Source organism: Bombina bombina, chromosome 3 (genome assembly GCF_027579735.1).
Source record: "Bombina bombina isolate aBomBom1 chromosome 3, aBomBom1.pri, whole genome shotgun sequence".
Classification (NCBI taxonomy): Eukaryota; Metazoa; Chordata; class Amphibia; order Anura; family Bombinatoridae; genus Bombina; species Bombina bombina.
This window is the reverse complement of record NC_069501.1, coordinates 44,909,257-44,917,604: the sequence shown is the minus strand read 5'-3', so window position 1 is coordinate 44,917,604 and position 8,348 is coordinate 44,909,257. Positions and strand designations below refer to the sequence as shown.

General features: G+C 38.5%; 1 long non-coding RNA gene across 1 annotated transcript in view; it reads left to right on the top strand.

The window, feature by feature from the left end:
• The first annotated feature begins 3,075 nt into the window (after positions 1-3,075).
• LOC128652849 (uncharacterized) overlaps positions 3,076-8,348 on the top strand; it is a 31,110-nt gene continuing 25,837 nt past the window's right edge. Inside the window, exon 1 of the long non-coding RNA XR_008401308.1 lies at positions 3,076-3,159. This is a non-coding gene — a long non-coding RNA (uncharacterized LOC128652849). The remainder of the gene's footprint in view (positions 3,160-8,348) is intronic.

Sequence of the window (8,348 nt, the reverse complement as noted above, 5' to 3'; positions counted from 1 at the left end):
ATACTGGTACTTTACCAGCTGCCAGCGTGCCGTGTCACGATGACATAAAACACGTTTGCTACCCATGGCTTATTGGTAGTGTCTTCTAGCCTTGGCATTAACCCCACTCGCTGAGAATGCCCCGTCGCCCGTTTTACAATGGTAGTTCCCAACGTCCGATTCCGAATCCAACGGAATCATACAGGATGCGGATCATTGTAGAGTAGAGCTTTGTCCACTTTGCTTGGATAATCCAAGCAAAGTGAACAAAGATCTACGCTACAATGATCCCATCCGCGTCCTGTATGATTATGCATTTAGCAGAATTCACTCACCTTACTGTACCCTCACTGCTCAATTGTACAGCACCGAACTGCTCCTGCAGACATCCACTTACACTGCCGGTGATGCAAAATCTACGTCAAGCGTGAAGGTACAAATCAGCTACAGCGCATCTAATATAACATATACGCGAGCCCACCCTGAAATGGCTGTCAAATTGCTGCGCTGGTTTGACATTATGACAGTCTGTCTAGACCGTGGTGTCACCCGGGTGCGGTCCGCACCCCCTAGTGATGCCACTGCATAAAAATATATAATTAAATATTTACAAAAATGTGAGGGGGTACTATAAATATACACACACACACATATACTTTTGAGCCATTCCCAGTCATATAACATGCAATATCATTCATATTCATTTTTAAAATGACCAGATAATTAAATTCACTACCTACACTAAAAAAACAACTGCTATTAACTTAACTGCTATCCGTCAGGAGCTGACCAGTGAGCCAACGTCTGACTTCTAGCCTGGTTGTGAATAACCCTTATGGGGAGCACGTGTGGGTTTCTGCGAGGTGACCAATTAGCCATCGTCCCTGCCCCTAGTCTTCTCTTCACTTGTGACCCTTAAGAATTTGTTTCCAATGACTTTACTGCTTCTAGGGAAGTAGGGAAAAGACAAAGGGGGATATTTATCATAGGTCTGTTGGACCTGATCCGACAGTGCGGATCAGGTCCAACAGATCTCGCTGAATGCGGAGAGCAATACGCTCTCCATATTCAGCATTGCACCAGCAGTTCTTGTGAACTGCTGGTGCAACGCCGCCCCCTGTAGACTCGCGGGCACGCAAGCAGGGGGTGTCAATCAACCCGATCGTACTCGATCGGGTTGAATTCCGGTGATCTCTCTCCACCTGCTTAGAGCAGGTGGACAGGGTTATGGAGCAGCGGTCTTCAGACTCGCCAGAAACACGGGACCTCAAGCTCCATACGGAGCTTGATAAATGGGCCCCAAATAGTTAGTTCTGCCTCACTTCCTGTCTGCCCTCACCTATATTCTTTTCCATGCTCCAACTCTTTCTTTTGTTCTTCCTTGCTGCTGCAGCCCCCTCCCCTCTTACTTGGGGAACTGGCTGCCGCAACTCCCATCCTCTTTTCTATTTACTACTACAGGAGCTCTATCCCTTAAACTGTTCCCCTCACATTCTGTCCAATATGCTGTTATTAATTGGCATTTTCTTAGGAAACAATGAGGTAAGATTTATAACTGCAGTGTTTGCAAATGACTAAACACAACTCAAGCACAGAGGTGTGTAATTGCACAGCACCGAAGGCTTTAAAGTAGATAATGTTTTTTATTACACATAATAAAACATTTTATGCAGAATTCAATTCAGTTTAATATCCCTTTATCTGTTCCATGGATTCTGCACTTATCATTGCTATTGTGGCACTTTTCACTGGAATTTCTTTACACCCACTTATTCATTAGAACTTTCCTGCCAACTTGCCAAGGGTATATCCCATGCCCATCAACTGCTTCTTTCAAATTGCCCCCCATCCTCAAAACCAGGCTGTCTAGGGGTCTAGGCTAGCCGATCCATCTATCTCCATAGTCCCCGTAATTGTTCATTTCAAATCCATTTCAAATGAGCTATGACAATGCTTGAATCTCAAAATAATTTATGTTAGGCTAATAATGTCTTTTTTAAAGGGATAGAAAGGTCAAAATTTAAATGTGCATTTTCAATATACTTTAATTAGCAAAGATGCTTCTAGGAAAAGTGGTTTTCAGCAGCATACTCAGATGCTGTGAGGGCCAGTGCACCAGTATTCAGACATCAGATCTTCTCAGAAAGTCAGCAGTGGCTTAAATGCCACAAATTAAGTCTTCACTGTCACAATACACACAACAACAACTCTCTGAGCTTGAACACTGGTGCACAGGCCCTTACAGGATATGTGCATATGCCGTTGAAAACTGTAATAACTTTTACTAGAAGCATTGTTGCTAATGGAAGTATACTGCTAAAATGCTTCTTTTAAAAATGGAAATGCAGCCATGCACATTCAATTGTGACCTCTCTATCTCTTTAAAAGGATAAGGTTTACTTTCCCCAGAAGGGCAACCACTATTTATTACTAACCATTTATAACACTATTATGAATTTAATGCGCGTTGGGATAGCGCAACTTCAGAGCTCTGGCTAACTGTAACACTCAAATAAAAAATTGCACAAAACTCATCAAAATACATTTACACTCCCAATAACACAATCTAATAAAAATTATTTGTAAAAATTTGCATTAATAAAGTTATAAGGGTTCAAAGATATGAGGTCTCAGGTGCTAGGGGTGGAAAAAGGACAGCAAAGGGCTTAAATATAGAGATACATACATATACATGTCTAAATATATACAGTATATATATATCTGTGTGTGTATCTATCTATCTATCTATCTATCTATCTCTCATCTATCTATCGATATAAATATATATATATATATATATGTATATGTATATATATATATATATATATATATATATATACAGTAGTGCACAGGTAAAGGAAGTGAAAACTCTTGCTTTTACCAGGGGCTGCTCCAGCGTCTCTCCCGGAGTGAAACTCAGCGTTTGCAGACAACATACATAACAAGAAAAAGAATCCCATTTACTGGTACAGCCAAGGTGAGAGAGATGCAAATTTTAGAGAGGCACATAGAGAACTACTACGGAGTGTAAGTAAAATGCGCACCTTTATTGTAGACGGTTAAAACAATCACAGCAGTTGAAAACATGGCAGTGACCAAGGAGCGTAGGTACTATCGGAGGGTGACGTCATCTGACGTTTTTCACGCCTTTCTGGTGCTTTGTCAAAGATAGATGTGCAGGTAAGCGGTGCCTTCTTATACGCTAAGGGATTGAATTTAGGAACCGCCTCTACACATTATACAGGTCACCTCTATTTACGTGTTAACAGTGTTTGCTATACACATATACAAAATATCAAAATTAAAAACACTATTGGCTAGATTATGAGTTGTGCGTTAGGGTAAAAAAGCAGTGTTAAGAGGTCCTAACGCTGCTTTTTTACTCCCGCTGCTATTACAAGTCTTGAAGGTTTAGGGTCACCACACACTTCTTTGGCCTTACTGCAAAACGACTTACGTAAACTTCGTAAAGTCTTTTTTCTATGGGACTTCCATAGCGCCGTTATTATGAGTCTGTCCTGGGAGGCTAAAAAGAGAGCGGTACACCCTCCCCCTCAAGAGTCCTAACGCATTTAAAAGTCAGTAGTTAAGAGTTTTATGGTACAACGCCGTAACATAAAACTCATAACTAAAGTGCTAAAAAGTACACTAACACCCATAAACTACCTATTAACCCCTAAACCGAGGCCCTCCCGCATCGCAAACACTATACTAACATTTTTAACCCCTAATCTGCCTCTCCGGACACCGCTGCCACCTACATTATATTTATGAACCCCTAATCTGCTGCCCCCAACATCGCTGACACCTACATTATATTTATTAACCCCTAATCTGATGCCCCCAATGTCACCGCAACCTACCTACACTTATTAACCCCTTATTAATGCCTCCACTATATTAAAGTTATTAACCCCTAAATCTAAGTCTAACCCTAACACCCGCTAACTTAAATATAATTTAAATCTAAAGAAAATTACTATCATTAACTACATTATTCCTATTTAAAACTAAATACTTACCTATAAAATAAACCCTAAGCTAGCTACAATATAACTAATAGTTACATTGTAGCTAGCTTAGGATTTATTTTTATTTTACAGGCAAGTTTGTATTTATTTTAACTAGGTAGAATAGTTACTAAATAGTTATTAACTATTTAATAACTGCCTAGCTAAAATAAATACAAACTTACCTGTAAAATAAAATCTAACCTAAGTTACACCTAACACTACACTATAATTAAATAAATTAACTAAATTAACAACAATTAAATCAATTGTTGTTTATTATTTTTTGTAATTTAGTGTTTGTTTTTTTGTACTTTAGCTAATTTAATTTAATTGATTTAATTGTTGTTAATTTAGTTAATTTATTTAATTATAGTGTAGTGTTAGGTGTAACTTAGGTTAGGTTTTATTTTACAGGTAAGTTTGTATTTATTTTAGCTAGGCAGTTATTAAATAGTTAATAACTATTTAGTAACTATTCTACCTAGTTAAAATAAATACAAACTTGCCTGTAAAATAAAAATAAATCCTAAGCTAGCTACAATGTAACTATTAGTTATATTTTAGCTAGCTTAGGGTTTGTTTTATAGGTAAGTATTCAGTTTTAAATAGGAATAATGTAGTTAATGATAGTAATTTTCTTTATATTTATTTAAATTATATTTAAGTTAGGGGGTGTAAGGGTTAGGGTTAGACTTAGGTTTAGGGGTTAATACATTTAGTATAGTGGTGGCGACGTTGGGGCGGCAGATTGGGGTTAAGAAATGTAGGTAGGTGGCGTCGATGTTAGGGATGGCAGATTAGGGGTTAATAATATTTAACTAATGTTTGCGAGGCTGGAGTGCGGCGGTTTAGGGGTTAATATGTTTATTATAGTGGCGGCGATGTTGGGGCGGCAGATTAGGGGTTAATAAGTATAGGTAGATTGCGGCGACATTGGGGGCATCAGATTAGGGGTTAATAAATATAATGTAGGTGTCGGCGATGTTGGGGGCAGCAGATTAGGGGTTCATAAGTATAATGTAGGTGGCGGTGGTGTCCGGAGCGGCAGATTAGGGGTTAATAAGAATAATGTAGGTGTCAGCGATGTCGGGGCAGCAGATTAGGGGTTAATAAGTGTAAGATTAGGGGTGTTTAGACTCGGGGTTCATGTTAGGGTGTTAGGTGTAGACATAACTTTTATTACCCCAAAGGAATCAATGGGGCTGCGTTAAGGAGCTTTACGCTGCTTTTTTGCAGGTGTTAGACTTTTTCTCAGCCATCTCTCCCCATTTATTCTTATGGGGAAATCGTGCACAAGCACGTACGACCAGCTCACCGCTGACTTCAGCAGCACTGGTATTGGAGTGCAGTAATGAGCAAAATTTTGCTCAACGCTCACTTCTTGTCTTTTAACGACGGGTTTGTAAAAACTCGTAATACCAGCGCTGTAGGGAAGTGAGCGGTGAGGGAAAACTGCTCGTTAGCACCGCATAGCCTCTAACGCAAAACTTGTAATCTAGCCGTATGTATCTTGTAACAAAGATTTGGATAGCAGTTTGTAATAATATATGCTTATTGAAATTGAGATCAAATGGCAAGAGAGTTAAAGTGAATGTAAACTCTGCTTCCTCTCTAAAGTTCGGCGTAACAGTGACGTTTAAATAACATGACTTTAATTCATCAAATTTTTTAAATAACCGTAATTACCGTGATTTTTAATGTTTATAGCCTTGCACCCGTCATTCTAATCCTCCGCCTGGCATTTGCGATCACTCATTGTCATTTTTATGCACGATCCTTAGAACCAATAACGGCTTTAACCACGGGGGGACCCAACCCCTTTCTATGTCGTCACGCGTCCGTATTGCGCTTGCGTTAGACAGCTCTTCCAACATGCTTATCAGAAACTCATTCACATTTCGCGCATGTGCAATTGAAAACATTTACGGAGTTCATTCATTATAGAAATACTATACCGCTCGGTAAGTTTAATTTTCAAAGAGCTCCGTATTCTCTAATAAAATATGATTACATGCTAAAGGAATAATGCTTATATTTATAGTTTTAAAGATTATTGTTATGATTGCAACAATTAGAAAATATCATATTATATATATATATATATATAGATATATATAACAACATTTTAAATTAGGGGGAGATAAAAGTCGAGTTTAAAATCCTCCACTACGCACAAAATATAGAAAAAATAATTCATTGTGTAGTTCATTAACAAATCTAAACAGGCCCAGAGGCTTGTTTTCCCACAGAAAAACTATGAATTACATTGTTTCCAATGCAGCAAAGGATTCTGGGTAAGATATGCAAATTAAGTACACAATGACACACCTTTTTACTGGCGTAAAGGGAACCTGCTGAAAAGCAGACTGAAGTAAAAAGCCGTCTACTTTACCTGCCTTCGCCGGTCCAATATGCCCGCTTAAGCTCGCCTACCATCGCCGCCGCGGACCTTCAAAATTTCGCCTAAGTTATCAAAAAAGCTGTCAAAAAGCCGCGCACCAAGTACGGGGCGATGAGCAGCGGACTGTGAGAGTTATCACTCATCCGATCTCGCTGCTCTTTGGCTTTTTGACAGCTTTATTGCTAGCCTGTCACTAAGCACCCACACTAACTACACTGTTCTACCCCCTATACAGGCGCCCCCGGAGCCCCCCGCAACTAAATAAAGTTATTAACCCCTAAACTGCCGCTCCTAGACCCCGCCGCAACTCTTATAAATGTATTAACCCCTAAACCGCCGCTCCCGGACCCCGCCGCCACCAACATTATACCTAGTAACCCCTATCCTGCCCCCCCTATACCACCGCCACCTATAATAAAGTTATTAACCCCTATCCTGCGGATCCCGGAGCTCGCCGCAACTAAATAAATAGTTTAACCCCTAAACCGCTGCTCCCGGACCCCGCCGCAACCTTTATTAAACTTATTAACCCCTAATCTGCCCCCCCTACACCAACGCCACCTATAATAAGTTTATTAACCCCTATCCTGCCCCCCTACACCGCCGCCACTGTAATAAAATTATTAACCCCTAAACCTAAGTCTAACACTAACCCTAACACCCCCCTAACTTAAATATTAATTAAATAAATCTAAATAATATTTCTCTTATTAAATAAATTAATCCTATTTAAAACTAAATACTTACCTTTAAAATAAACCCTAATATAGATACAATATAAATAATAATTATATTGTAGCTATTTTAGGATTTATTTTTATTTTACAGGCAAATTTCAATTTATTTTAACTAGGTACAATAGCTATTAAATAGTTATTAACTATTTAATAGCTACCTAGCTAAAATAAAGAGAAATTTACCTGTAAAATAAAAACTAACCTAAGTTACAATTACACCTAACACTACACTATACTTTAATAAATTATTCCTATTTAAAACTAAATACTTACCTGTAAAATAAACCCTAAGATAGCTACAATATAAATAATAATTATATTGTAGCTATTTTAGGATTTATATTTATTTTACAGTTAACTTTGTATTTATTTTAGATAGTTAGAATAGTTATTAAATAGTTATTAACTAGTTAATAACTACCTAGCAAAAAGAAATACAAAATTACCTGTAAAATAAATCCTAACCTAAGTTACAATTAAACCTAACACTACACTATCATTAAATTAATTAAATAAATTACCTACAAATAACTACAATTAAATTAAATTAAATTAAATAAACTAACTAAAGTACAAAAAATAAAAAAAGCTAAGTTACAAAAAATAAAAAAATAAGTTACAAACATTTTAAAAATATTACAACAATTTTAAGATACTTACACCTAATCTAAGCCCCCTAATAAAATAACAAAGCCCCCCCAAAATAAAAAAATGCCCTACCCTATTCTAAATTAAAAAGTTACCAGCTCTTTTACCTTACCAGCCCTTAAAAGGGCCTTTTGCGGGGCATGCCCCAAAGAATTCTGCTCTTTTGCCTAAAAAATTAAAATACAACCCCCCAACATTAAAACCCACCACCCACATACCCCTAATCTAACCCAAACCCCCTTAAATAAACCTAACACTACCCCCCTGAAGATCATCCTACCTTGAGTCGTCTTCAGCCAGCCGACCACCGATGGAACCGAAGAGGAGATCCGGAGCGGCAGAAGTCATCATCCAAGGGGCGCTGAAGAAGTCTTCCATCCGATGAAGTCATCATCCAGGCGGCGCTGAAGAGGTCTTCCATCCGATAGAAGTCTTCATCCAGGCGGCGTCTTCAATCTTCATCCATCCGGAGCGGAGCAGAGCCATCTTCAGACGAGCCGACGCGGAGCCATCCTCTTCTTCCCGACGACTAACAAGGAATGGATATTCCTTTAAGGGACGTCATCCAAG